General features: G+C 45.5%; 1 protein-coding gene across 4 annotated transcripts in view; it reads left to right on the top strand.

Moving 5' to 3' along the window:
* Positions 1 to 24277, top strand: part of PARD6G (par-6 family cell polarity regulator gamma) — a 108184-nt gene that overhangs the window by 5024 nt on the left and 78883 nt on the right. Inside the window, exon 1 of one of the 4 annotated variants that reach the window (XM_082640071.1) lies at positions 16383 to 16409. The exons of the other annotated variants lie outside the window; for them this stretch is intronic. The gene's annotated coding sequence lies outside the window, so the exon portion shown is untranslated. Of the gene's footprint in view, positions 1 to 16382; positions 16410 to 24277 lie in introns of those variants that run through there. 4 annotated transcript variants of the gene reach the window in all.

The raw sequence follows: 24277 nt of genomic DNA, 5'->3' as shown, positions 1-24277 counted from the left end.
GGTGGGGAGTGTCAGTCTGGTGGGCATGGATGGTGTTGCTGCCCACCTCCTGTGGGTCTGTGACCCGTGAGCAGCAGAAAGCCCTATGGGCCTTCCTAGGGGCACCCCAGTTAGCAGGGGTTCAAGCCCTTTCCTAGGACCCATGACATTTCAGATAGATAGAGGGCTCTTCCAACTTTAGGGAAGGAAAGGAGTGTCAGGGCCTGGGAGATGCAGCCATTCAAGGTTGCTTCTAGGTGTCAGAAGCTCAAATGTTTGTGAATCATATCCTGAATCGGCGAAAATAGAGAGGCATCCTGCCCCTTTCCCATGAAGGGGCCTCCTGGACTTTTAGAGGCAAGCAAGGAAGGAGCTTGGAATGACTAGGGCAGAGGCATCTGTGAAAGGGGCCTCAGGGGTCTGGGAGTTGCATTTGGTCAACTGGCTGTTTCCATGTTTATAGGCTACCCACTTCCTCTCGGCAGATTTCTCCTCAGCTGTGAACCTGGGGAGCAATGCAAGGTGCTGTGCCCCTTTCTAGCCCAAGCACACACCCTGTAGCCAGCCCTCCTCTGAGGCTGCCCTGAACACACTGGGGGTATAGAGATGGTCCAGGCTGGACACTGCCCTCTGTGTATAGGTTGCATTCAGAAGTATTTCTTAATATTTGGTTAACCACATACATATATATTCTAAATACATTACAAATAATAATTCATTAATCCCCATCACAACCTTGCCAGATCGGTTCTGTTATAACCTCCGTTACACAAGAGAACGCTGAAAAACCAAGGTGGTTCCACTAAGCTGGCCCAGGTCAGAGATCCCAGGCAGTTGGGCTCGAGACCCCGTGATCTTTACCATGAACGGTCTGTGGCCCCGTTGGAGGAGGGCTACTGCCCCTGCCCCTCTGACAAGCCCTCAAGTCCAGGTCCGGATACTGACGCAGGTGCTCACAGCTCACCCCGTGTAGAATGAGCCAGTCCCTCTCGGGCTTTCTGGATCTGGAGTTTGGAAGGGTTCGGCCTAGTGCTTTGGGGGAGGAAGTTCTACTTTTCTTCCATCCCGGGAGCAGTTTCTAGCCGCGTGGCCTTGAGGGGAGTCCAGTGTTCAGTAGTCATTCTTAAAAGCCTGTCATCCATTGATGTATTCATTTATTGAGCAACTACAGTGTGACAGGTGTGGGGTTCGTGCTGGGGTACAAAGGTAACCAAGACAGCCAGTATCCCCACCTTAAAAACGTAGGATCCAATGAAGGATCAGTCGCTGATGGGCATATCGGAGTGGGTGGATGCGGGGGTCCTTCATTCTGATATCCAAAGTGTCACCAAATCCACAGTTTCACATCTTGAGACCAGAGGTTTCCGGTGCATCCTGGCCATCTTGCCCACACAGCAAGGCCAGTCATGGGGCTCGGGCACCCAGGACCTGCTCTTGTCTTCTCTGGCGTCAGCAGCAGCGGCGCCTGCGCGGGTCGCTTTGAGACGAGTCAGAGCATCTTCCGCCCTCCTTGCTTCCAGAAGCAGCTGGGCTCTGGTCCCCACTTCTACGCATCTGGGGACTCTAGCTCTCCCCCTGGGCTGCCTTTCTCCGTAGCTCGCTCCAAGGAAAACGTTCAGTGGCTAAAACGTGACAAGCACTGCTTTGCATGCAGTCGGTACCCAATACGTATTAGTTGAGTTGAAATCAGATGATTTTCCTGATAGCTGCTACTGCAGAAGTGGTCTGTCAGGGTACTTTCAAAAAGAACTGCTTTCTGAGGAAGGTGACCAAAGCTGGAGTCACCGATTGACTTATTCCCAGGGCATCTCTGAGAGGGGTCAGGGGCCTTGTCCCCTGCCTGCTAGTGCCACGGAGGGGAAGGGAAAGAGTGGGGTAGAAGATGAGCTGAACAAAGACGAGAAAGTTTGCAAGTGCAGAGGAAGCTGATGTAAAAGTCCACGTGGACATTGCTGCTGTGCTAAATTGTAGGCTGAGAGCTGCAGGGGCCCAGCTCGGGGCACGTCGTCAGAGCCAGCTCCTGTGCATCTCCACGAGCGGTGCTCACCCCTCTTCCTTGTAAACCCCATTGGCCCTACCTGCTTCCTCCGCCAGAGCCGCCTGGGCAGCCCTGTGTTACCCATAGGATAGGGGGAGCAGGACAGGGCACTCACTGTTACAGCTGGGACAGCAGTTACCTTTGATGCCTCCTTTCTCTGTCCCCTAAATTCAGTGCTTCTCAGGTTCCTGGGGTCCAGGGATATGTGTCCCGCACCCCGCCATCCGTCTCTCCGACTCCCCAAGACTGTTCCTCTGGGGCTCTGCAAAGATGCTTGCTGGCAGAGGAGACCACAGGGGTGGGCTCCTCTCAGCATCCCCAGCCAGAGCATGTGCTCTGTATTCTGGGGTACATGTGTAGCATTTTACTTGAGGAAAGTGAAAAAAGCTTTTGCCGCTTAAAGAGTGTGAAAAGCACCCAGAGCCTCCTGCGTGGCCCATCCCTGTTAAATTCTTAGTTTGTCACCCTCCCCGGGTCCACCGTCTGACCTTCTGCAACCTGATCCTCTCCTACACTTAAGCAGGAAGCTCTGCCATGCCTCAAGGCTGAAACAGCTGCCTTTTCAGGAAACTGTTCCAGCCCCACCTCGCGCCAGGGAATCTCTCCTGTGTGGAGTGCGGTGTCTGTGACAGTACAGTAATCTCAGGCGTGTGGCTTGATGAAATCTTACATGTTTGCACACCCGGCGAGCACTGTGCACATCACAGTGTGGAGCATTTCGGCATTCAGGAAGTTCCTTCGTGCCCTATACAGTCAGCACCCATCCCCGTTGTAACCACCATCGGGGTCTCTGTCACCAGAGATGAGCGTGCCGGTTCTCAGGCGCTATGTCACAATGCAGTCTGTGTCCGCGGGGTCCATGCGTGTTGTGTGCATCCAGAGATCTGTTTTTTATGGATTCAAAGTATTCCTTTGTGCAGAAGGTGTGGCACATATATACAATGGAATTTTACTCAGCCATAAAAAGAAATGAAATTAAGTTATTTGTAGTGAGGTGGATGGACCTAGAGTCTGTCATACAGAGTGAAGTAAGTCAGAAAGAGAAAAACAAACACCGTACGTGAACACATATATATGGAATCCAAAAAAAAAAATGGTCATGAAGAACCTAGGGGCAGGACAGGAATAAAGACGCAGATGTAGAGAATGGACTTGGGGACATGGGGAGGGGGAAGGGTAAGCTGGGACGAAGCGAGAGAGTGGCTTGGACATATATACACTACCAAATGTAAAATAGATAGCTAGTGGGAAGCAGCCACATAGCACAGGGAGATCAGCTCGGTGCTTTGTGACCACCTAGAGGGGTGGGATAGGGAGGGTGGGAGGGAGATGCAAGAGGGAGGAGATATGGGGATATATGTATACGTATAGCTGATTCACTTTGTTATAAAGCAGAAACTAACACACCATTGTAAAGCAATTATACTCCAATAAAGATGTTTAAAAAAAAGTATTCTTTTGCATCCGTCTGTGTGCTGGAAGTCCAGGTGGCCAAAGCCTCCTGTGAGCTCCTTCAGCATGCTTGTGAATTTCACTAGCCATTCTCGATGTTGCTGGGGGCCGGCTGGCGGAGGCCCTGGTCAGGCTAGCGCACAGCCCACTGTGGCTCTTCTGGAGTGTCAGCTGTGCGGGCTCCAGCCCTGGACTTGGGTGGATTTGGGTGGGGCAGCTGTTGTAGGGTTCTGAGGGTTAAGGAGTTCCTGAAAGCCTTGAGCCACAGCTTATTAATTAGTTGTTGATTACTGAATCCAAACAAATCAGGAATTAGTCTTACAGAATTGAAGGGCCTTCCTAGTCCTTCCTGTATTTATTTATTTTAAAAACTATTTATGTATTTATTTATTTGGGTTGCGCCAGGTCTTAGTTGCAGCGCGCGGGATCTTTAGTTACAGCATGCAGACTCTGAGATGCGGCATGCAGACTCTGAGATGCGGCACGCACGCGGGATCTAGTTCCCCGACCAGGGATGGAACCCGGGCGCCCTGCATCGGGAGCGTGGAGTCCTGCCCACGGGCCTGCCAGGGAAGCCCCCCCGGCCCGGTCCTTCATTTAATTCTGCAGTTTGAGCTGTTGCTGTCCTGCCTTCCCCTGCCCCGCTCTACCCCGTATTACCTTGTGTGGGCCCTTCTGGTGGGCCAGGTGCTCGGGGAGAAACTGAGACACGACATGAGCAAGGATGGGCCTGGTGCTGCTCAACGGGTCCAGGATAGCTCATGCCACAGTCTCTTTTTTTTCTTGAATTTTATTTTATTTATTTTTTATACAGCAGGTTCTTGTTAGTCATCTGTTTCATACACATCAGTGTGTACATGTCAATCCCAATCTGCCAGTTCATCCCACCACCGCCCCCGCCACTTCCCCCCTTGGTGTCCGTACTCTTGTTCTCTACCTCTGCCACGGTCTCTTTCGTGACAGTGCACAGTTGTCCTTTTGAAAACTGTCTGAGTTTCCCAGGCGGAACGAAGACCCCCCACGGCGGCCTTGACCTTGGCGGGCTGTGGAGCCAGGAGCTTCACGTGGCCTTCACCTAGGGGTGTCCCTGTGTCGCCCTGCAGCTCACCACTCGCACACCTGAGGATGTTGGTGAACCGCACCCTTTGCCTTCGGGAATTTCTTCGCTCTCCCTAAAAGTCCTGCCTAGTGATCCGGCTTGTTTATTTTCCGTTTCATGGCGTGAGTGTGCCTGTCGAAAGCTGGATTGTATGTCCGTCAGTCTATAGAGCAGATCTCTCTGTGCCTTTGCTTCCGAGACAGGATGTGGGGCACTGATGCACAGGGGCAGAAAGTCCCCCCGACGGCCTCCTTTGGGGGTGTGTTGCTGTGGTCCACCTGGGGTCCCTGGTTAAGGGCTGTGGAAGAGAACTGTGAGGTCCATTAAGTGGCTGTCTTTATGTGGTCAGCTATGCTAGAGGAATTGGGAGACTAAAGTAATGTTCGTGTCCTGTTTTCCATGCTTGGGGGCCTGAGCGACTGCTTCCCCACCCACAAGCCCTGCCCTTACTTCCCTCGCTGGCCTGGAATAATAACGGGCTGCTGCTATGGGGCAAAGCAAACTACTCTGCCTGCAGGAAGGCCCTTCACACAGAGGAGGAGGTGGCCCCTGGCTCCTGGCAGCAGCTACAGGTGCAGGATGAGCAGGGCGCCCAGATTTCACAAGAACGTGCTCCTTTGGCCTGGAAGGGGATGCAGAAGCCCGTATGTCTGGACGCTCTTGTGGGAAGCAGCATGTCGAGGGTTCTCCGGAGAGGAGATGCCCTGGAGCAGCTTTGTCCCTGCTCGTCTGGAGCTCGGGGTCACCGGTCCTGTGCGCCGCCTCCCCGAACTGGGAGCAGTTTCCCAGGAATGCGACCGCACTGCTGATCAGTGGTGCCTCCTCTCAGCCCACCCGGTGGAGGGTCACAGACTCTGGTCACCGCCAGGCCAAGGATCAGCAGGGACCAGCCCTTGAGAGTGAGCAAGCGTGTGCTCTCGGGGTTGCCCTGCAGTCCTTCCTGGAGCAAGTTTCTGGGGAGCACACAATCTCTGGGCTCCCCCCCTGCCCTAGGAGCTAGGTCCAGACTGGTGGGAGCAGTTGCCACCCAGGTCACCTCACCTGGAGGAGAGTCCGGGCAGGCGTGACCTTCTCTCGTCAGCTTCAGTGGCGTCTCATGGTTGCAGCTTCCTTTCTTGGAGCATCAGCTGTGTACCAGCTTCCTGCCAGCCCTTCTGCGGGGTACTCGTCACAGATGTTTTCCTTGATGCTCATGACACCTTATGCATGGGCTGTAGAGGGGAGGACCTGGGGTCTTGACCAGGCTGTTAACTCGCCCAGCCAAGGCCCCAGCCAAGTGGCAACATCAGATCTTAAACCCTCAGTTGCTATGCCATCCTGCTTCCCATCTAGTTCTCATTATCCACCTCATGGAAAATAGACAGCACCTACCTGGTCGAGACGTGCTCTGAAGTCACAGCATGTGTCACACCACCTTCCTCCCCAGCACCTCCTGGACACCAGCTCAGGGCTGCACTGCTTCTTAAATATCCCTCCTGCACCCTGTGAAATCCCCTCTCCTAGGCAGCCCCATGAGCTCTGGCCCGTGTACAGTCTGATTGGAGGGAGATGGGGAGGGTATAGGGAGGGCCTTTTCCTCTGTAGCACTGCAGAGGCTCTTGCAACCGTGGTCAGTGTTAGCGGTGACCTCCCAGGTACCTAGCACACTGGACATGTGACTCAGTGGAGGCCCCTTGGATTGCAAGGCTGGGGGTGGGCAGCGCCTGCTCAGCTTAGCTCTGAGTCCCCATCCAGAGATCGGGATTAGGGTCACACTCCTGAGCACAGCTTTTCTCTCACAGAGTTATAAAAAGGTGGTTTCATTGTGAAAAATGCCCTGAAAAATAACTGCCTGCCAGTGACGGAAGGGACAGGGCCTATGGCAGCCGTGACTCATATTCAGAAGTTAGGAAGGTGGCTCAGCTGAAGGAGGGAACGCTGCCATTGGGGACCCACGAGCTTCCTGCTCTGTCTTTTATAAACCCACGCCGGCAAAAGGTCTCACTTTATGATGCTGGCAGGCCTGGCTCTTTGAGAAGGGCTCAATACAGCCCTGGGAATGCGTGTGGAAGGTCTAGCTCAGTGCAAAACTTGTGCACCTTCTCCACGCGTGCTTGGCCAAGAGGAGCAAGAGCTCCGGGAGCAAGCTGGCGAATAGCTGCTGTCTGCTGGCATCTCGCTCAGAACAGCACGTGGTTGTGGATTCGGTTCTCACAACAACCCTGTGAGCAATATACTTTGTCCCTCTTTTACAAAGGAGGAAGTAGGCTTGGAGAAGTTGAAATTATCGAGTCCCCCAGCCAGTCAAGGTGAGTCAGGAATTTGGACCTAGTACACTGGTCCAGAGCCTGCCTCTCGGTGACTCTGCCTTTTGTGTGATAAGCTACCCCCCTGACCCAGGCAGCATCCCGCCTCAGCCCGTGCCCTCCCTGGACACTGACTCTTTTCCGTGCATCCTGAGCTCGTGTCCGAATGTGACCTTGCTTCCCTACTCAGGCTGGGGTCCCAGTCCTCTGCCTGAGTGGATTTCTGTTCCAGGAAAGTTCTGTGAAGGCAAAGACACATGAGAAGCTGGCATTTGCCTCCACACTCTGGCCCAGGTGGACCTTCCAGTCCTCCAGCCCCACCTCAACACCAGGGTCTCCCTGCACGTCTACCCCCAGCTTCTAGAGCAGCCCGGCTCTGGTTCATGCTGCTAGCCCCACCATGGCCCCCCTTTGTCCACGCTCTCAGCTGGTCTGGGTGCTGTCCCTTCCCACGTAGGGCGTCCCTGTCCCTTGGAATTCTCACCCGCACCATGGGCGCTCTTTAGGTCTTGTCTAAATTCTCCCCTGTATTAGCCTCAGTTCCTTCATTTACTAGCCTTGTACCCGTGCACTGTTATAGAATCCTTCCAGGCCTCAGTCTCCTGGTCTGTAAAATGGGAACAGTGACACCTCGGGCTCGCTGTTAGGGTCACGTAGAGCGTGCACGCAAAGCTTGGCGCCCACCACACCTTCTCTACCACAGTGGAAACCCCTGCCAGGCAGGCACCACAGGCCATATTCCTAAATCTCTCTGGCCTCTATTCTCAGCCCTGCCCCACCGCTACATTTAGCAGCACTGGGTCCACGGGTGCCAGTCACGCATTCGTGAGCAGAGGAGTGTGTGCCCACCTGTCTGGAGCACACGTGGGGCTCATAGAGGTGACCACAAGCGCAGTGGGTTCTCAGTCCCCAGCAGCTGTCGGGCAGCCTCATGCGGGAATCGGTGCTTGTCTGAGCAGTTCTGCAGGTGCTGACAGCTACGCCATCATTGCTGTGGATTGAGGTGGGTGGACGGGGCACAGCAAGGGGCCAGGCTCCGCTGTCGGCTCCACCCCATCTGACTCACAGGTCCGTGGCCCGATTTTAAACTGTCCCAGCGTGTCAGCCCAGGAGCTCGTCCCTTGGCAGGTCCCACGCTCTGACAGATACCTCGTTAGGACGACAACCTGTGCTGCCTGGTCATCCCATAAAGGGAGGTCTCTCCACAGTTTTCCACATGGCATGCTTGTGTACACATGTTCCTTGGCCCCGTCCTGAAATGGTCCCGAGGTGCTGGCATTTACCCTATGAATGTACGCTCCTGAGATCTTTTATGGATGGAATGTCATGTTGATTGTGACTCCAGGACCCACCCCGACGAAAAGCAGGACATAGGAGGTCACAGCCCATTTGGCCGCCCTGGCAGCCTCCTGGTGCACACAGTGAGGGCCTGCCCCCCCGGTGCCTGGGCTGTTGGGAGCTCCTTCGGGCCACGTGTGGGTGATGTGCTGCAGCCCTTCTCCATCCATCTGTTTGTTGCTTTCCTCATGCACACAATTTAAACCAGGGCCTGTGTCATGCGGCTTCTTTGTTTACGTTTCTCAGTTTGTCGTTACACATTTGCACATGTGATTACTGTTCAACGTCTCAGTGCTGGGCTCTCAGGCTAAACCATCAGCCTCACGAAGACGCTCATCACTGGCGCAGGGCCTGGCCCGTACTGGGCATTCAGTGAAATCTTGTTGAATGAATGAATGAGTACTAAAAAGTAGCCCATAGTGGTTACTGGCAAGATGCTTACTGGGATGTTTATGACACTGCTTTTGAGACTTTAGTGTGCACCTGGGTTACTGGGAATCTTGTTAGAATGCAGATTCTGATTCCCTGTGCCTGCTGGGCCCAGCCCAGAGAGCCTGGCTTCACTGGCCAAAGATGGGCCGGGTGTACACAGCTCCCTGGGCTCTTGGCTTAGGCAGGAGTCCCAGGCCCGGGGTGGGGCCTTGCTGCTTTGTTCTGTGTTGCACCCAAGTCATTTTCAACCTGATTGGGATCACATTGTGGATTTTCCGATGGGTTGTGTTTTCTTTCACTTTCCATATTGTAAAGGCTTCCTTGAGCGCTAAAACAGCACTTCTGTTGGCTTCATCGTATTTCATCCTGCGCGTGTGCTTCATCTGTCTGACGAGCTTTTACAGTTTCCGTTTTTCACCATATTTTGATGAAGCTTTTCCATCAGAATCTACCTGTACTTCTGATGACTTCCTGCGATTGCTCTCACCTGAGAGGCCGGGGGTGGGGGTGGTGGCCTCGGTATGGGGTGGTGCCTCGGGGTGGGGTCGCCTGGGGGCGGAGCCTCTACCGCAGGGTCCAGAGTGCTGGGCTGGGTCGCTTCCTGCATTGAGCTGCTCAGAAGGCTGGGTAACGTGTGTGCGTCGTTTTAAGTCTGCGCTGTAAGACAGACTTTACTTAAAAGGGGTCGTTCGTGTGTGGAAGAACATAGTAGCCCCCTGGATAACCCTCAGGAGTATCTTAAGAGAAACACAACATTTTACAATAGGAAAATGAGCCGAGGAATCCTGGATGCTTCAGCCCCAGGCCCCTGCCAGGGAGCAGTCAGTGGGTATTGGAATGAGAAGATTTAGCATCTAGCATCCTCCTTGGTCCCTCAAGATTAGGGCAGAGTCTCGGGATCCCTGGGAAGAGTCTAGCCCTGAAGATTTTTCAAGGAAAGTACTGCTTTCACAGTAATGGTTAAATTGTTACAGTGGTCAGAAGCAGCTAACCTGCTCTGTGTGCATAAAACCTTACGGTAGCCCCATCCTACAGATGGGGTAACTGAAGCCCAGAGAGCTGTAGCGCCGGGGCGACCTGTCCAGGCCCTGTGGAAGGGATCCAGCAGGCCTTTGAGCTGCCATGGTCTGTGCTCCCATGTAGCTTCCGGCAGGTTATGGAAAACACGTGGCTTCCATCAGCCCATCTCCTTACCATTCTCTCCTCCTCCCCGTGGCGCTCACCACTTCCTCACACACTCTAGGGTCTGCTTATTCACTATTTGTACTGCTTGCTGTCTGTCCTCCCCACTGGTATGTAAGTCTCATGAGGGCAGACATTTTTTCTGTTTTGTTCACTCACGTGCCCCAGTGTGAGGGGTCGTACCTGCTTCTGGGAACCTCTCCGTGGATATTCTCTGCGTGACTGAGAGCAGGGGCCATGCCTTATTACTAGCTGTCCCCTCGGCGGATGTACTTTGAGTGCCTGCTCTATGCCAGGCTCAGTGGGGATAAAATGGAGACCATATTTTTCTTTTTGCAGCTATAAAGTTCAGCTCATGAAAATATTTTTTCAATGAATAAGTTCCTCCTTGGGGTACTTCCCTGGCGGTCCAGTGGTTAAGACTTCGCCTTCCAGTGCAGGGGGTGCGGGTTCTTTCTCTGGTCGGGGAGCTAAGATCCCTCACACCTCGAGGCCAAAAAAACCAAAACATAAGACAGAAGCAATATTGTAACAAATTCAATAAAGACTTTAAAAATGGTCCACATCAAAAAAAAAAAAAAGTTCCTCCTTGGTAGTTTGGAGGAGTGAGTTCACGTGAATGAAGAGACACATGTCACATGAAACGACACTTTTGTAAAAGTGTCCTGGTGGTTCCTGGGGCCTCTCTTGTGAAAGGGAGCAGCAAAAGCAAACGATGCTTCTCGGATGTTCTCCTCTTTCTAGGGTCAGTTCTGCTGCAGGGAGGGTGTGGGGCGGGCAGTGGTAGGAGCGGCCTGGAGGCTCGGGGTCTACCTTCCTGCCGCAGGTGCAGGGTGCCCACTGCGTGGTCTCTAGCAGAGGGTACAGCTTCAGGCAGCCACTGGGTCTGAGACCCACTGAGCCTCTGTGGCCTAAAACTGGCACTTGATGTTGAGCTGTGCCCTCTGAAGCAAAGGCACAGCCAGAGTGTGTTACACCTGCCAGGTCACACCCCTTTGCAAATATGCATTGAAACAGTGCCTTTGCTGGTGAAGATGTCTTCACTTTTGGGCTGACACGTGGTGGGCAGGGGCGGGCTGGCATTCAGCTTCAGGTTGCTGGGATGCGGCAGGGCTGACGTGAGGCGCGGGGCCTGCTTCGTGACTCCGTGCTCACATCTGCTGCATTCCTGTTTTGTCCCGTAATGTCAGCTTATAGAGTTTTATTTTGAAACTGGTTAACACAGGTTTATTTCATTAATTCAATAAAGATTTGAGCGCCTACCGTATACCAGGGACCGTGATAGGGTGCAGCAACCAGACCCTGCGCTCATGGGTTTGTGGTCTGGTGGCAGTTTCCTGCTCCCACTCATATGGTAATTGAAAGTTTGTGGCTGCTTGGGGTTTGGGGGGTAGCTTATAAGTGACTCAGTTACTAAGCAGATTTCAACAAGTAAAGACTCCTCCTTAGTGCCTGGCTCCTCTGGCCTTGCCTGGTGAGTCTGACAATACCTCATCACGTCCCTGTGGGCACCTTGTGGGCACCTTACAAGCCAGCAGCCAGATGACGTGCAAGTTTGAGATGCCTACCTCATAGGACCTCAGCATTCAGTAAAAGAATGTTTTTCAAGTACAGCAGATACGTGGAAAATGCATAGCATAGAGCAGTGCCTGCGGTACAGTACTGTTTAGAACAGAGGGCACATGGACACAAGTCACAGATACTGCGTTTACATGCAGGAGACGCCTTTTGAAGGCACATACAAGTGAAGTCATCGGTTCCTGTGGAGGGGACACTGGGTGGCTGGGATTCCTTTTGAATTTTGAGCTGTATGGTTCTATCCCCTTCAAACCATACAGATAAATGTACCAAACTGTGTAATCCTAATTGTTTAAAAGCACACACGTTGGAGAAGCCTGGAGGAGCGTCCTCTCCCCCAGCGCAGAGCTCTCTCAGTCAGCTGTCCCTCCCGGCCCAGGCAGCACTGGAACGGCCGCAGGACATTGAGCCCTGGGCTCCAGCGGCACCTCAACTGTCTTACCAGACACCAGCCCTTGGCGTGTCTGCCTCTTTTTCGGTCCAGCATGAATCTTGCTGGTTTCTCCAGAGTGACGGTGTTCACAGGCACATGCGGTCGGCTTTGCTGACTGCCTCTGAGGCGAAGATTACCGTGAGTTGCATGCAGGAGAGGAAAGGATGCTTTCTTAAGAACAGCAGAGTATCTTAAGGAAATGATGAAGAAGGATAGAACTTCAGAGTTTATAGACCTTTGTCCTGAAAGTTCAATTCCCCCTTTTTGTGAAAGCCAACCTGAAAGGGGAGGTGAGCTGGGGCTTGGGGGTGGCTGACTCAGACACTGTGGCAAAGAGTGACCAAGAGCACCTTCGCCTCTGGGTTTTAGCTGCCTACATCTAGGAGGGGGCAGCTTGAAAGTAACAGTAGTGTGGTGCACTTCCTGCCCCCAGATAGTTGTTAGAGACACAGCCACGGGTGTACCTTTACCTCCCACGGCCTTTCCCCAAGTGATGGAAACGGTGATTGGTTGGCCCCCCCTGGGGCCGTCGAGGGACATCACGTGGGGTTCAGGCCCTAGGAGCTGTCCCTAGTTAGAAAGACAACGGTGGGAAAGGACCTAGGTGAGAAGACAGTACCATTTTTAATTCTCCTACCCTTGCCTTTGACGTTAGACCACAGGAGGATGGCAGCTGCTTTTACTCAGACTCAGTTTCTTTGGGAATGGTATTAAGCCAGAGCTGCATCTTAATTATCAAAGATGTGCCGTTTTAGAGTTTTTAAGTAAATAGTAGCTAAGTGAGTTTAAGATGAAACCTGGGACCATGATTTCAGTTGTAAAAAGAATGAACTTTTTGGTTGGCTTGAAGTGGCAGCAGGTGGAACACAGGACCAGAGTCAGGAAATGGGGTTTATTTCCAGCCTGGAATCAAGTAGCTCTGTGGCTTTGGGCAAATCTCTCTCTCTGAGACCCTCAGCATAGGAGCTTGGAAGTGCACTTCCACTGGGGAAGCTAATGATTTAATTGTGGGCGTGAAGACAGCTAACAAGACTTGCAGTGCACACCAAATGAGCCTTTCACGCTCTGAATTAAATATGTTTCCATACCAAAGGGATTTGTTTAAACATGTGGATAACTGTAGAGAGAACTCCTTAGGTATCAAGAAAAAGAAAATTTTACATTTTTAATATTTTTAACCTGGAAAGTAAGAGAGAATTATGGTAATGGTAGTAAACTAACCTTGGAGTCACGTGACATTGAATGATGAAAATACATTTGTATTGCCAGAGCCTTGTGGCTCCAAAAACATCATTCATATGAAGTTTTAGCTTCTAACTTGGATGAGAGGGATTGAGGGCCTTTTGCAGTTTGGGGTCAGGGTGGAGATGGGCGTGTGAAGGAGGCAAGTTCTGCCCTGTTCAGAGTGCTAGCCCTCTGTCTTCCCTACCAGTTGTACGCCGCTGGACCAATTCGAACTGGAAAAGCTTGCCCTACCAGCTTGGACGAAGTCTCACATCCTGTTCTCCTCTGCAAGGGCCAGCAGTAACGGCGGCGGGGCAGGGGGCGGGCTTCCCTGAGTTCTTTGTAAGTCTTCATCTTCTAAACTGAGGTGTGCTGGCAGCTGATGCTTGGACCCTTGGTCTCTTGGGATTTCCTGGGGCACAAGCAGAGCCTCCGTGTGCACCAGCCAGTCCACCGCCGTCTTGCGGGGTTTCCATATTTCTTAACGTAACTGCCAATAAGCCTTCAGTTGGCGGTTTAAAAAAATTATTCTTTGAAGTGAAAGTTACAAAAACAGCTCTATAAGCTGTAATTTGTATGAAATAAAATTCATACCTTTAAAGTATAAATTCAGTAGTTTTTAGTATTTTCACAGAGTTGTGCAATCATTACCATTACTTAGTTTTAGAACATTTTCTTCACCCCAAAAAGAAACCCCCTACCGATTAGCAGCCGTTCTCAATTCCTTTCTACTTCTAGTCCCTAGAAACCACTAGTCTACCTTCTTTATGAATTTGCCTATTCTGTACATTTCATATAAATAGAATCATACAGTATATGGTCTATGTGTCTGACGACTTTCATTAACCATAATGTTTTCAAGGTTCAAATTTGTTGCAGCATTTATCATACTTCATTCCTTATTATGGCTGAGTAATATTCACCAGTAAGGGTATATACCACTTTTTGTTTATCCATTCATCAGTTGATGGACATTTGGATAGTTTTCACTCTTTGGCTATTGTGAACAATGCTGCTGTGAACATTCATGTGCAAGTTTTTATGTGTTCGTTAATCTTGGGTACATACCTGGGGGTGAAATTTCTTGGGCCACATGGCAACTCTTTGTTCAACATTTTTAGGAGCCAAGCTGATTACCAAAACAGGCACATATTTTATATTCCTACCAGAAATGTATGAGAGAGTTCAGACTCCTTCATATTCTACCAGCACATCATCATCTAGCTCTTTTTTTTTTTTTTTCTGGCTGCACCTCATGGCATGTGGGATCTTAGTTCCCTGACCAGGGATCTAACACATGCCCCCTGCAGTGGAAACGTGGAGTCTTAACCACTGGACCGCCAGGGAAGTCCCTGTCGTCTGTCTCTTTGATTGTAGTCATCATAGTGGATGAAATGGTGCCTTATTACAGTTTTGATTTGCATTTTCCTAATGACTAATGATGTTGAGCATCTTTTCATGTGTTTATTGGCTATGTGTGTATCTTCTTTGGAGAAATGTCTGTTCAAGTCCTTTGCCCATTTTAATAGGGTTGTTTGTCTTTTCATTGTTGAGTTTTAAGGGGTCTTTATATATTTTTGGTACAAGTACATTATATATGATTTGCAGCATTTTCCTCCCAGTCTGTAGGTTATCTTTTCACTTTGTTGATGCACAACGTTTTCAGTTTTGATGAAGGCCAATTTATCTAATTTATTCTTTTGTTGCTTATGCTTTTAGTGTCATATCAAAGAAATCATTGCCTAAGTGAAGTAATAAATTTAATCCTATGTATTCTTCTAAGAGTTTTATAATTTTAGCTCTCACATTTACGTCTGTGATCCAGTTTTAGTTTAGCTGTATCTGATACGAGGTAGGAGTCCAACTTCATTGCTTTGCCTGTGAGTATCAGATTGCCTCAGCACCATTTGTTGAAAAGACTGTTCTCTTCCACTACTGAATTGCCTTAGCATTCTTGTCAAAAATCAATTGATCACAAATATAAGGGTTATTTTCCTTGACTCCCAATTCTATAATATTGATTATATGTCTACTTCTTTGCCAGCATTAGTCTGTAACTTCTGAAATTAAGAAGTGTTGAGTCCTCCCTGTTCTTCTTTTTCAGGCATCTTTTTTTGGATTTTCTGGATCCCTTGCATTTCCATATAAATTTTAGGAACAGCTTGCCAATTACTGCAAAAGGGCAGCTAGGATTTTGATAGGGCTTGAAATGAATTTGCAGTCAAGTTGGGGATTATTGCCATCTTAACAGTATTAAGTCTTGCACTTCATAAGCATTGAATATCTTTTTTCCTTCCCTCCCCGCTTCCTTTCATGCCATAGGTAGCCATCTGCTCCCTGGAGGCATCTGCCGATAACTTTGAGAAAAATATTTGACAAAATGGGAACTCATCAGGGAATTGTTGTTAATGTGTTGGAAATGAAGAGCAAGATGACTAATATTCCCAGTCGTCTTACTTTATGAATTAAAAGCTGTTTTGTTTTGTCCTTTTTACATGTCCATATATGTGCTCACACTATTTAGGTCTTCTTTAATTTTTCAGCAGTATTCTGTACACTATTCTGTAGTTTTCAGCATACAAGTCTTTCACTTCTTTTGTTAGATTTATTCCTAAATACTTTAATCCTTTTTGATGCTATTGTAAGTGAAATTTTGTTAATTTCATTTTCAGATTGTTCCTTGCTAGTGTACAGAAATAAACTTATATTTGTGTGTTGATACTGTATCCTGCAACCATGCTGAACTCATCTATTAAGTCTAATAATTAATTCTTCCAGATTCCTTAGGACTTTCTACATGTAAGAACATATCAGACGGGGACAGACGTATTTTTAATTCCTCCTTTCCAATCTGGATGTCTTTTATTGTCTTCCCTAAGCGCCCTTGGTAGAACCTGTAGAACAGTGTTAACTAGTAGATGTGAAAGTGGAAATTCTTTTCCTGTTCCTCATCTCAGGGTGAAATCATTCTGTCTTTAACCGTTAAGTATGAGGTGTTAACCTAAAACAATCAGTTATTTTACCAACAAATAGGGTTTGCTTGGGAACGGCAAAAAAAATTGCAATTTGAGACATGCAGTCTATGGCAAACCACAGGCATGTCCAGAGAACAAAGGGAGTCTGCTTTTATGGGGAAAATGGGGAAGCTGCAGGGGTTGTTCTAAATGAAAGTTCATTGGAGGAAGGAAGGAGTTCAGGATGGTGATGGCTTCTCCTTGGTCGAGCTGTAATGTTTCTCATTGGCTGAACTGTTGCTGAGCGAGGAGAAATTCTTCCTTTCGGATAGTGATGTAGTCACTTCCTGTCTGGGAGTGCAAGGTATTTCTTCCTGTGGGGCAAACACATGAAGTTCAGGGCATGCGAATGATGGTGAGTGAGAATGTGTGAGCGCTCCCTCTACAGGTCATTCCTGACTCTAATTTTAGTTGAGGTCTCCTTTATTAATTTCCAGAGGTTACCTATGAGTTTTCTTGGATGCCCTCTATCAGGGTGGAGAAGTCCCCTTATATTCCTAATTCCTTGAGTATTTTAGATCATTAAAAGGTGTTAGATTTTGTCAAATGCTCTTTCTGCATCTATTGAGATGATCACGTGGCTTTGCTCTTTATTACTATTATGTACTACATTGATATTTAGGTGTTAAACTGACCTTGTGTTCCTGTGATAAATCTCACTGGTCATGATGTATTGTCCTTTTTATACAGTCCTTTGCTGGATATAGCTTGCTAGTATTTTGTTGAGAATTTCTGTGTTTCTATTCACAGTGGATATTGATTTGTTGTTTTCTTTTCCTGTAATGTCTTTTTCTGGCTTTGCCAGGGTAATACTGACTTCATAGAATAAGTTGGAAAATGTTCCTTCCTCTTTTACTTTTTAGAAGATTTGTGAAGGATTGGTATTATTTTTGTAAATGTTTACTAGAATTCTCCAGTGAAGCCCTATGGGCATCGGATTTTCTTTGTGGGCACTTTGAAAATTAAATAAATACCTTACAATAAGTTTAATCAGATTGTCTATTCTTGAGTCAGTTTTGGTAATCTGTGTATTTCTAGCAATTTGTCCTTTTCATCTTGGTTATCAAATTTGTTGAGACAACAGTTATTAGTAGTATTCCCTTGTCATACTTCTAAAAAATAAACTTTTAATTTTAGGACAGCTTTAGATTTACAGAAAAGTTGCAAAGATAGTACAGAGAGTTTCCATATATGTGCCACATCTAGTTTCCTCTGTTATTAATGTCTAATGTTAATAAAATAAAATCTAATGGTACATTTGTTATAATCTGTAAATATTGATACATTTAAATGAAATACATACTTTATTTTTCCTTAGTTCTCACCCAGTATTCTTTTTAGCCTAATGTTTCAAAATCCTGTACAGGATACCACATCGTATTTGTGTGATGTCTCCTTAGGCTCCTCTTGACCATGACAATTTCTCTGACTTTAATTGTTTTTTATTACCTCTATGAATTGAATGTTGAATTCAGTTCATATGTTGAAGCCCTAATCCCCAATTTGACTGTAGGTATTTCGAGGTATTAGGCCTTTGGGAGGTAATTAGCTTTAGATTAGGTTATCAGGGTAGAAGCCTCATGATGGAATTAATGTCCTTATAAAAAGAGGAAAAGATGCATGAGCTCTCCATCATGTGAGGACACACAGCAAGAAGGCGGCCATCAGCAAATCAGGAAGAGAGCTCTCACCAGATACTGAATCTGCCAGCACCTTGATTCTGGACTTCCCAGCCTCCAGAACTGTGAGGAGAAAATATTTGTCGTTTAAACTACCCAGTCTATGGTATTTTGTTTTAGCAGCTCAAGCAACGACCTCAGCAGTTTGAAGGAGTAATGGTCAGATACTTTGTGGATTATCCTTCAGTTGGGATTTGCCTGTTGTGTTTCTCATTATTATACTGAGATTATAGGTTTTGGGGAGGAAGACCATAGAGGTAAAGTGCCATTTTCATCACATCATATCAAGAGTACATGCTGTCAACATGGCTTATCACTATTGATATTGACCTTGATGACCTGGCTGAGAATGTTTGCCAGATTTCTCCACTTAAAGTTATTCTTTCTCTCCCTTTCCACACTGTATTCTTTGGAATGAACTGTGCGTGCAGCCTACTCTTAAGGAGTTGTGTTCTATTTCCTTGAAGTTGGTGTATCTACATAAATTATTTGGTGTTCTTCTGCATGGGAGATCTGTCTCTTCTCCCCCGTTTATTTATTCACCATTTATTATGTCATTCTGGACACATGAACATTTATTTTGTATGCTGAGTTATAATCCAGTATGCTTTATTGATTTTGTTGCTCATATGGTTCCAGCTTCAGCAATTGGGAGCTTTTGCAATTGGTTCCTGTTTCCTTTGACATACCCCCATGATTATGTGTTTTGTTTCTGTTTTCAGCACTTTCTTACTTTCTGGTATTATAAAATTTCCTAGGCTCATCTTATGTGTTTTGTGTACCAGTTCTAGAATCAGTCAATTCTTCAGGGAGTTTCTTGGGTGTTAGGTGTGATTCTTACTACTGGGATGCTTATGATCCTTCTTAATTCCTTAAGCTCAATAGTAATGTTTCCTCCTCTTTCATTCCTGGTTTTAGTAGTTTGAATCTTCTTTTTTTCTTGGTCCACCTACTTAAAGATTTGTCAGTTTTGTTGATCTTTGATCTTTTCAAAGAACTGATTTTTGGTTTTGTTATTTTCTATATTTTTTTCTATTCTCTATCACATTCATTCTGTTCTAATCTCTATAATTTCTTTCTGCTTGCATTGGGTTATTTTTGTGCTCTTTTAGTTTCTAATGGTGGTAGTTTAGGTTATTGTTTTGATATCTTTCTTCTTCTATTACTATGGGTGTTTATAGCTGTGAATATCCTCTAAGCACTGCTTTAGCTGATTTCCATAAATTTTGGAATGGAATGTTTTCATTTTCTTTAATCTCTCTGTATTTGCTAAGTTCCCTTGTGATTTCTTCTTTAAACCATAGGTTATTTAGGAGTATGTTGTTTAATTTCCACATATTTGTGAATTTCCCCAATTTCCTTCTATTATTGATTTCTAATTTCATTCCATTTTGGTTAGAAGACATATTTTGTATAATTTCAATCCTTTTAAATTTATTAAGACCTGTTTTAGGGTCTAAAATGTGATCTATCCTGGAGAATGTTCCATGTTCACTTGAGAAGAATGTGCATTCCACAGTTGTTTGGTGGCATGTTGTGTAGACTGTTAGGTCTAGTGTCGTCTTCTATTTCCTTTTTGATCTTCTGTCTAGTTCTATTCTGTAATGAAAGTGGGATATTGAAGTTTCCAACATTCATTGTTTTTTTAATAGTTTTTTAAAATGTTTATTTATTTATTTATTTGGCTGCACCAGGTCTTCGTTGTGGCATGCAGGATCTTTTAGTTGCAGCATTCGGGATCTTTGGTTGCAGCATGTGAACTCTTAGTTGCGACATGTGGGATCTAGTTCCCTGACCAGGGATCGAACCTGGGCCCCCTGCATTGGGAGCTCGGAGTCTTAGCCCCCGGACCACCAGGGAAGTCCCTCCAACATTCATTGCTGAATTGTCTATTTCTTCCTTCAAGTTTGTCTCTTTTTGCTTCATGTATTTTGGATCTCTGTTGTTCGGTGCATAAATGTTTAAATTTTTATGTTTCCCTCATGAAATGACCTTTTTATGATTGTAAAATATTTTTCTTTGTCTCTAGTAACAATTTTCGTCTTAAAGTTTATTTTGCCTGCTGTTAGTATAGCCACTTAGCACTCTTTTTATACTGTTTGCATGGTATATTTTTTCCCATCCTCTTTCAACCTATTTGTTTCCTTGAATTTAAAGCATGTTTCCTGTAGGCACCATCTGTTTGGATCATGATTCTTTTTAAAATTCATTTTGCCAATCTCTGTCTTTTAACTGGAGCATTTAACATTTACATTTAATGTAATTATTGATAAGCTAGGAGGATATACTCCTGTCACTTTGCTTTGTGTTTTCTATACGTCTTATGTTTTTTCTTCCTTTCTTCCTGTATTACTGCTGTCTTTTGTATTAACTAGATATTTTTTAGTGTACCATTTTAATTCCTGTTTTGTTTCTGTTACTGAATTTTTTCTGATTTGTTTACTTAGTGATTGCCCTGAGGATTACAATTAACATCTTAATTTAAAACAATCTAGTTTAGATTAATAGCAACTTAATTTCAATAAAAAACAAGTACTTTGCTCCAATATATCTGTTTCCACCCCTCTCCTTGGTGTTATTATTCTCATACAAAGTACATTTTTATTTAACTTTATCAAACACTTGTATAACTATTGCTTTCTGCAGTTGTCTTTTATTTATTTATTTTAAAATAAATTTATTTATTTATTTTTGGCTCTGTTGGGTCTTCATTGTTGTACGTGGACTTTCTCTAGTTGCAGTGAGCGGGGGCTATTATTCGTTGCAGTGCATGAGCTTCTTACTGCGGTGGCTTCTCTTGTTGCAGAGCACAGGCTCTAGGTGCTTGGGCTTCAGTAGTCGTGGCACTCAGGCTCAGTAGTTGTGGCTCATGGGCTCTAGAGTGCAGGCTCAGTAGTTGTGGCGCACAGGCTTAGTTGCTCCACAGCATGTGGGATTTTCCCAGACTAGGGCTCGAACCCGTGTCCTCTGCATTGGCAGATAGATTCTTAACCACTGCACCACCAGGGAAGTCCTTGCACTTGTCTTTTAATCAGAGAGAAGAAAAAGTTACAAGCAAACAACAACACATTTGTACATACCTATGTAGTTATTTTTTTTCTATGTAGTTACTTTTAACAGTGCTCTTTATTTCATCATGCGAATTTAAGTTAATGTAGAGTGTCCTTTCCTGTCAGCCTAAAGGATGGCTTTAGTATTTTGTAAGGCAGTTCTGCTAGTGACAAATTCTCCCAGTTTTTGTTTATTTGAGAATGTCTCATTTCTCCTTCATTTTGAAGGATAGTTTTCCTGGATATAGAATTCTTGGTTGACATTCTTTTTTCCACCCACAAGTTGGAACATGTCATTCCGCAGCATTTTAGCCTCCGTGGTTTCTGATGAGAAGTCAGTTGTTAATTTATTGAGGATCCTTTGGACATGACAAATTGTTATTCTCTTGCTGCTTTCAAGATTCTCTCTTTGGTTTTGGGTTTGGTAGTTTGACTATGATGCATCTAGATGTGGGTCTCACTGAGTTTATTCTCCTTGTAATTTGTTGAACTTTCAGATATGTACATTAAACTTTTTCATCAGATTTGGGAAGTTTTGGGCCACTATCTCTTCAGATATCCTTTAGCCTTTTTCTTTCTCTCTCTTCTCCTCTAGGATTTCTCCAAGATGTGTTTCTTGGTATGCTTGAGAGTATGGCACAGATAGTATGTCATTGAGACTCTGTTCATTTTCCTTCATTCCTTTTTCTTTTGCTTCTCAAACTGGATACTCTAAATTCACCTATCTTCAAGTTTGCTGATTCTTTCTCTGCCACCTCTAATCTACTGAGTCCCTCTAGGGAATTTTTTATTTCAGTTATTATAATTTTCAACTCTAGAATTTCTGTTTGGTTCTTTTTTAAAAAATGATTTCGTCTCTATTATTTTCTAGTGGTGAGACATTGTTTTATGGTTTCCTTTAGTCTTTATACATGGTTTCCTTTAATTTGAACATATTTATAGTAGCTTATCTAAAAATCTTTGTCTAGTAAGTGCAACTTCTGGGCACCCTCAGGGACAGTTTGCATTGACTGTTTAATTTAACTCTGGCCATTTTTTCCCATTTCTTTGTACATCTCATAATTTTGTTGGAAACTAAACATTTTAAATAATATGACATGATAACTCTGAAAGCCAGACTCTTCCCTCAGGGGTTTGTGGTTGTTGCTGCTGCTTGTTTGTTGAGTGACTTTCCTGGACTAATGCTGTAAAAAAGTGTATTCTTTCTCATATGTGACCACTGAAGCTCTGCTTAGTTAGCTTAATGGTCATCTGATGATTGGACAGAGATTTCCTCAAGTGATTTTAACCAGTAAGTCTCCATTCCTTTTGGTTATATGTACCAAAATGGGCACATATTGGGGCACATATTCAACACTTCAGTAGTTTACAACTTTGCTTTAGCCCTCACTTCCTGATTGCACAGAATCTCAAAGTCAGCCAGATATGAGAGATTACAACCTTCTCATGTCTTTCCTGACCATGCACACAGTCCTGCACATGAATGTGCCCTTATATTTCCAGGAATATATCAGAGCTTATCAAAGCCTCCTATGGATACCTCATTCCCCAGCATTTGAAAATTTTTCCTCCATTTTTCTATTGTAGTAAAATATACATAACATAAAATTTACCATCTTAGCCATTTTTAAGTGTACAGTTTAATGGAATTAAATGCAATCACATTGTTGTGCAATCATGCCAGTATTTATCCTCGTAACTCTTTTCATCTTGTTAAACTGAAACTCTATACCTGTTAAGCAATAACTTCTGGGAATTCCCTGGCGGTCCAGTGGTTAGGGCAGGGGGCACAGGCTCAATCCCTGCTTGGGGAGCTAAGATCCTGCATGATGCATGGTGCAGCCAGAAAACAAACAAACAAAAAAGAAGGTGTACTAAGTGACTTCCCTTCAAAAAAGGAAAAAACCAATAACTTCCAATTTCCCCCTCCCCCAACCCCTGGCATTACCATTCTACTTTCTGTCTCTATGATTGTGATAACTCTAAGTACATCATGTAAGTGGAGTCGTACAGTATTTGTCTTCCTGTGACTGGCTCATTTCACTGAGCATACTGTCTCCCAGGTTCATCCATGTTGTAGCATATGCCAGAATTGCCTTCTTTTTTAAGGCTGAATAATATTCCATTGCATGGATAAAGCACATTTTGCTTATTCATCCATCTGTTGATAGAAACTTGGGTTGGTTCTGCATTTAAACTGTTGTGAATAATGCTGCTATGAACATGAGTGTACATATATCTCTTTGAGACCCTGCTTTCAGTTATTTTGGATGTATACTCAGAATCTGAATTGCTGGGCCATATGGTAATTCCTAATTTTTTGAGGAACCTCCATACTATTTTCTGCAGTGGATGTATCATTTTACATTGCTAACAACAGTGCACAAGGGTTCCACTTTCCCCATATCCTCACTAATACTTGTTTTCTGTTTCTTGACAGTAGTCATCCTAACAGGTGGGAATCCCCAGCATTTCTTTTTATTGTGTTTGTCCCAGCTGGTACTTGACTCGGGTACTTTTGTAGAGATTCCTATACCCTAATGCAGTAATCTTCATATGTTACAACCCCCCTAAAAGAATTTTGAGAATTACCTCTATAGAACAGATAACATATGTTGAAGTTTACATCTAAGTTTTCTTGTATTAAATATAGTTACAAAGGATATAATTTCCTTCATGTTGTAAAAATTCCATTTAAAAATGGAACTTTTATTGTATAATCTTTAATCATTAAACAATTGCTGCTGATTGTTCTTAACAAATGTCCTGAGGAAAGGGCTTTTCCCAATGAGTGATCTCTGACTCAGGTCACATAGAGACAAACCCTGTGAACCGGGCTTTTCCAGGGACTTGTGAGACAGGTTTAAAGATGACAGTTATATAAGGATGGGGCTTTTGGGCGAGCTCCAAACCAGTTCTGCCCCCTGTAAAGCTATTAGGCTGCTGGTTTTCAAAGCTGAGGAACGGGGGAAGTTCAAACACTGTAAAATTTGCTGTTCTGAGATTCAGCTGCTTTTCTGGAATAAATGCACCTTGGATTATTGCTTGCAAACCTTTGGTTAATTTCCAGAATTCTCAAAAAGTTGCTTTTTTACTATCTTTGCCAGAGTTCTCATGGCTTTTATGGAGGAGCAGATTTTTGCAGATCATGACTCCACTGCTCTAGAAGTACTTCAGGATTCATTTAGAACAACAAATAACTTGAACTTCCCCAGCTCTTAGCTATCTTGGGTTTCTACCACTCTTTTTTGTCTCCTTGCTTCTTGACCAAGGAAAGGCTTCTTGTTGACAAAGAACTTTATCAGTAACATAGTGCACTCAGTAGCATATTACTTGTGTAGCAACCAAGTTCTGGGTATTATTCATTCAACAAGCATCTGTCAGAAGTCTCCCTTCTTCCTGAAGGGAAGGAGCGTCAAAAGAGATGTGTAGGTAAATCTTGGTTTTCTAATTATAATGATCATTGTATTACTTATGTAATATTTTTAAAGGAA

Source organism: Mesoplodon mirus, assembly GCF_964341445.2.
Source record: "Mesoplodon mirus genome assembly, chromosome: 13".
In the NCBI taxonomy this organism is placed as follows: Eukaryota; Metazoa; Chordata; class Mammalia; order Artiodactyla; family Ziphiidae; genus Mesoplodon; species Mesoplodon mirus.
The sequence above is the reverse complement of the archived record's forward strand: the minus strand, read 5'-3'. Positions and strand labels throughout refer to the sequence as shown.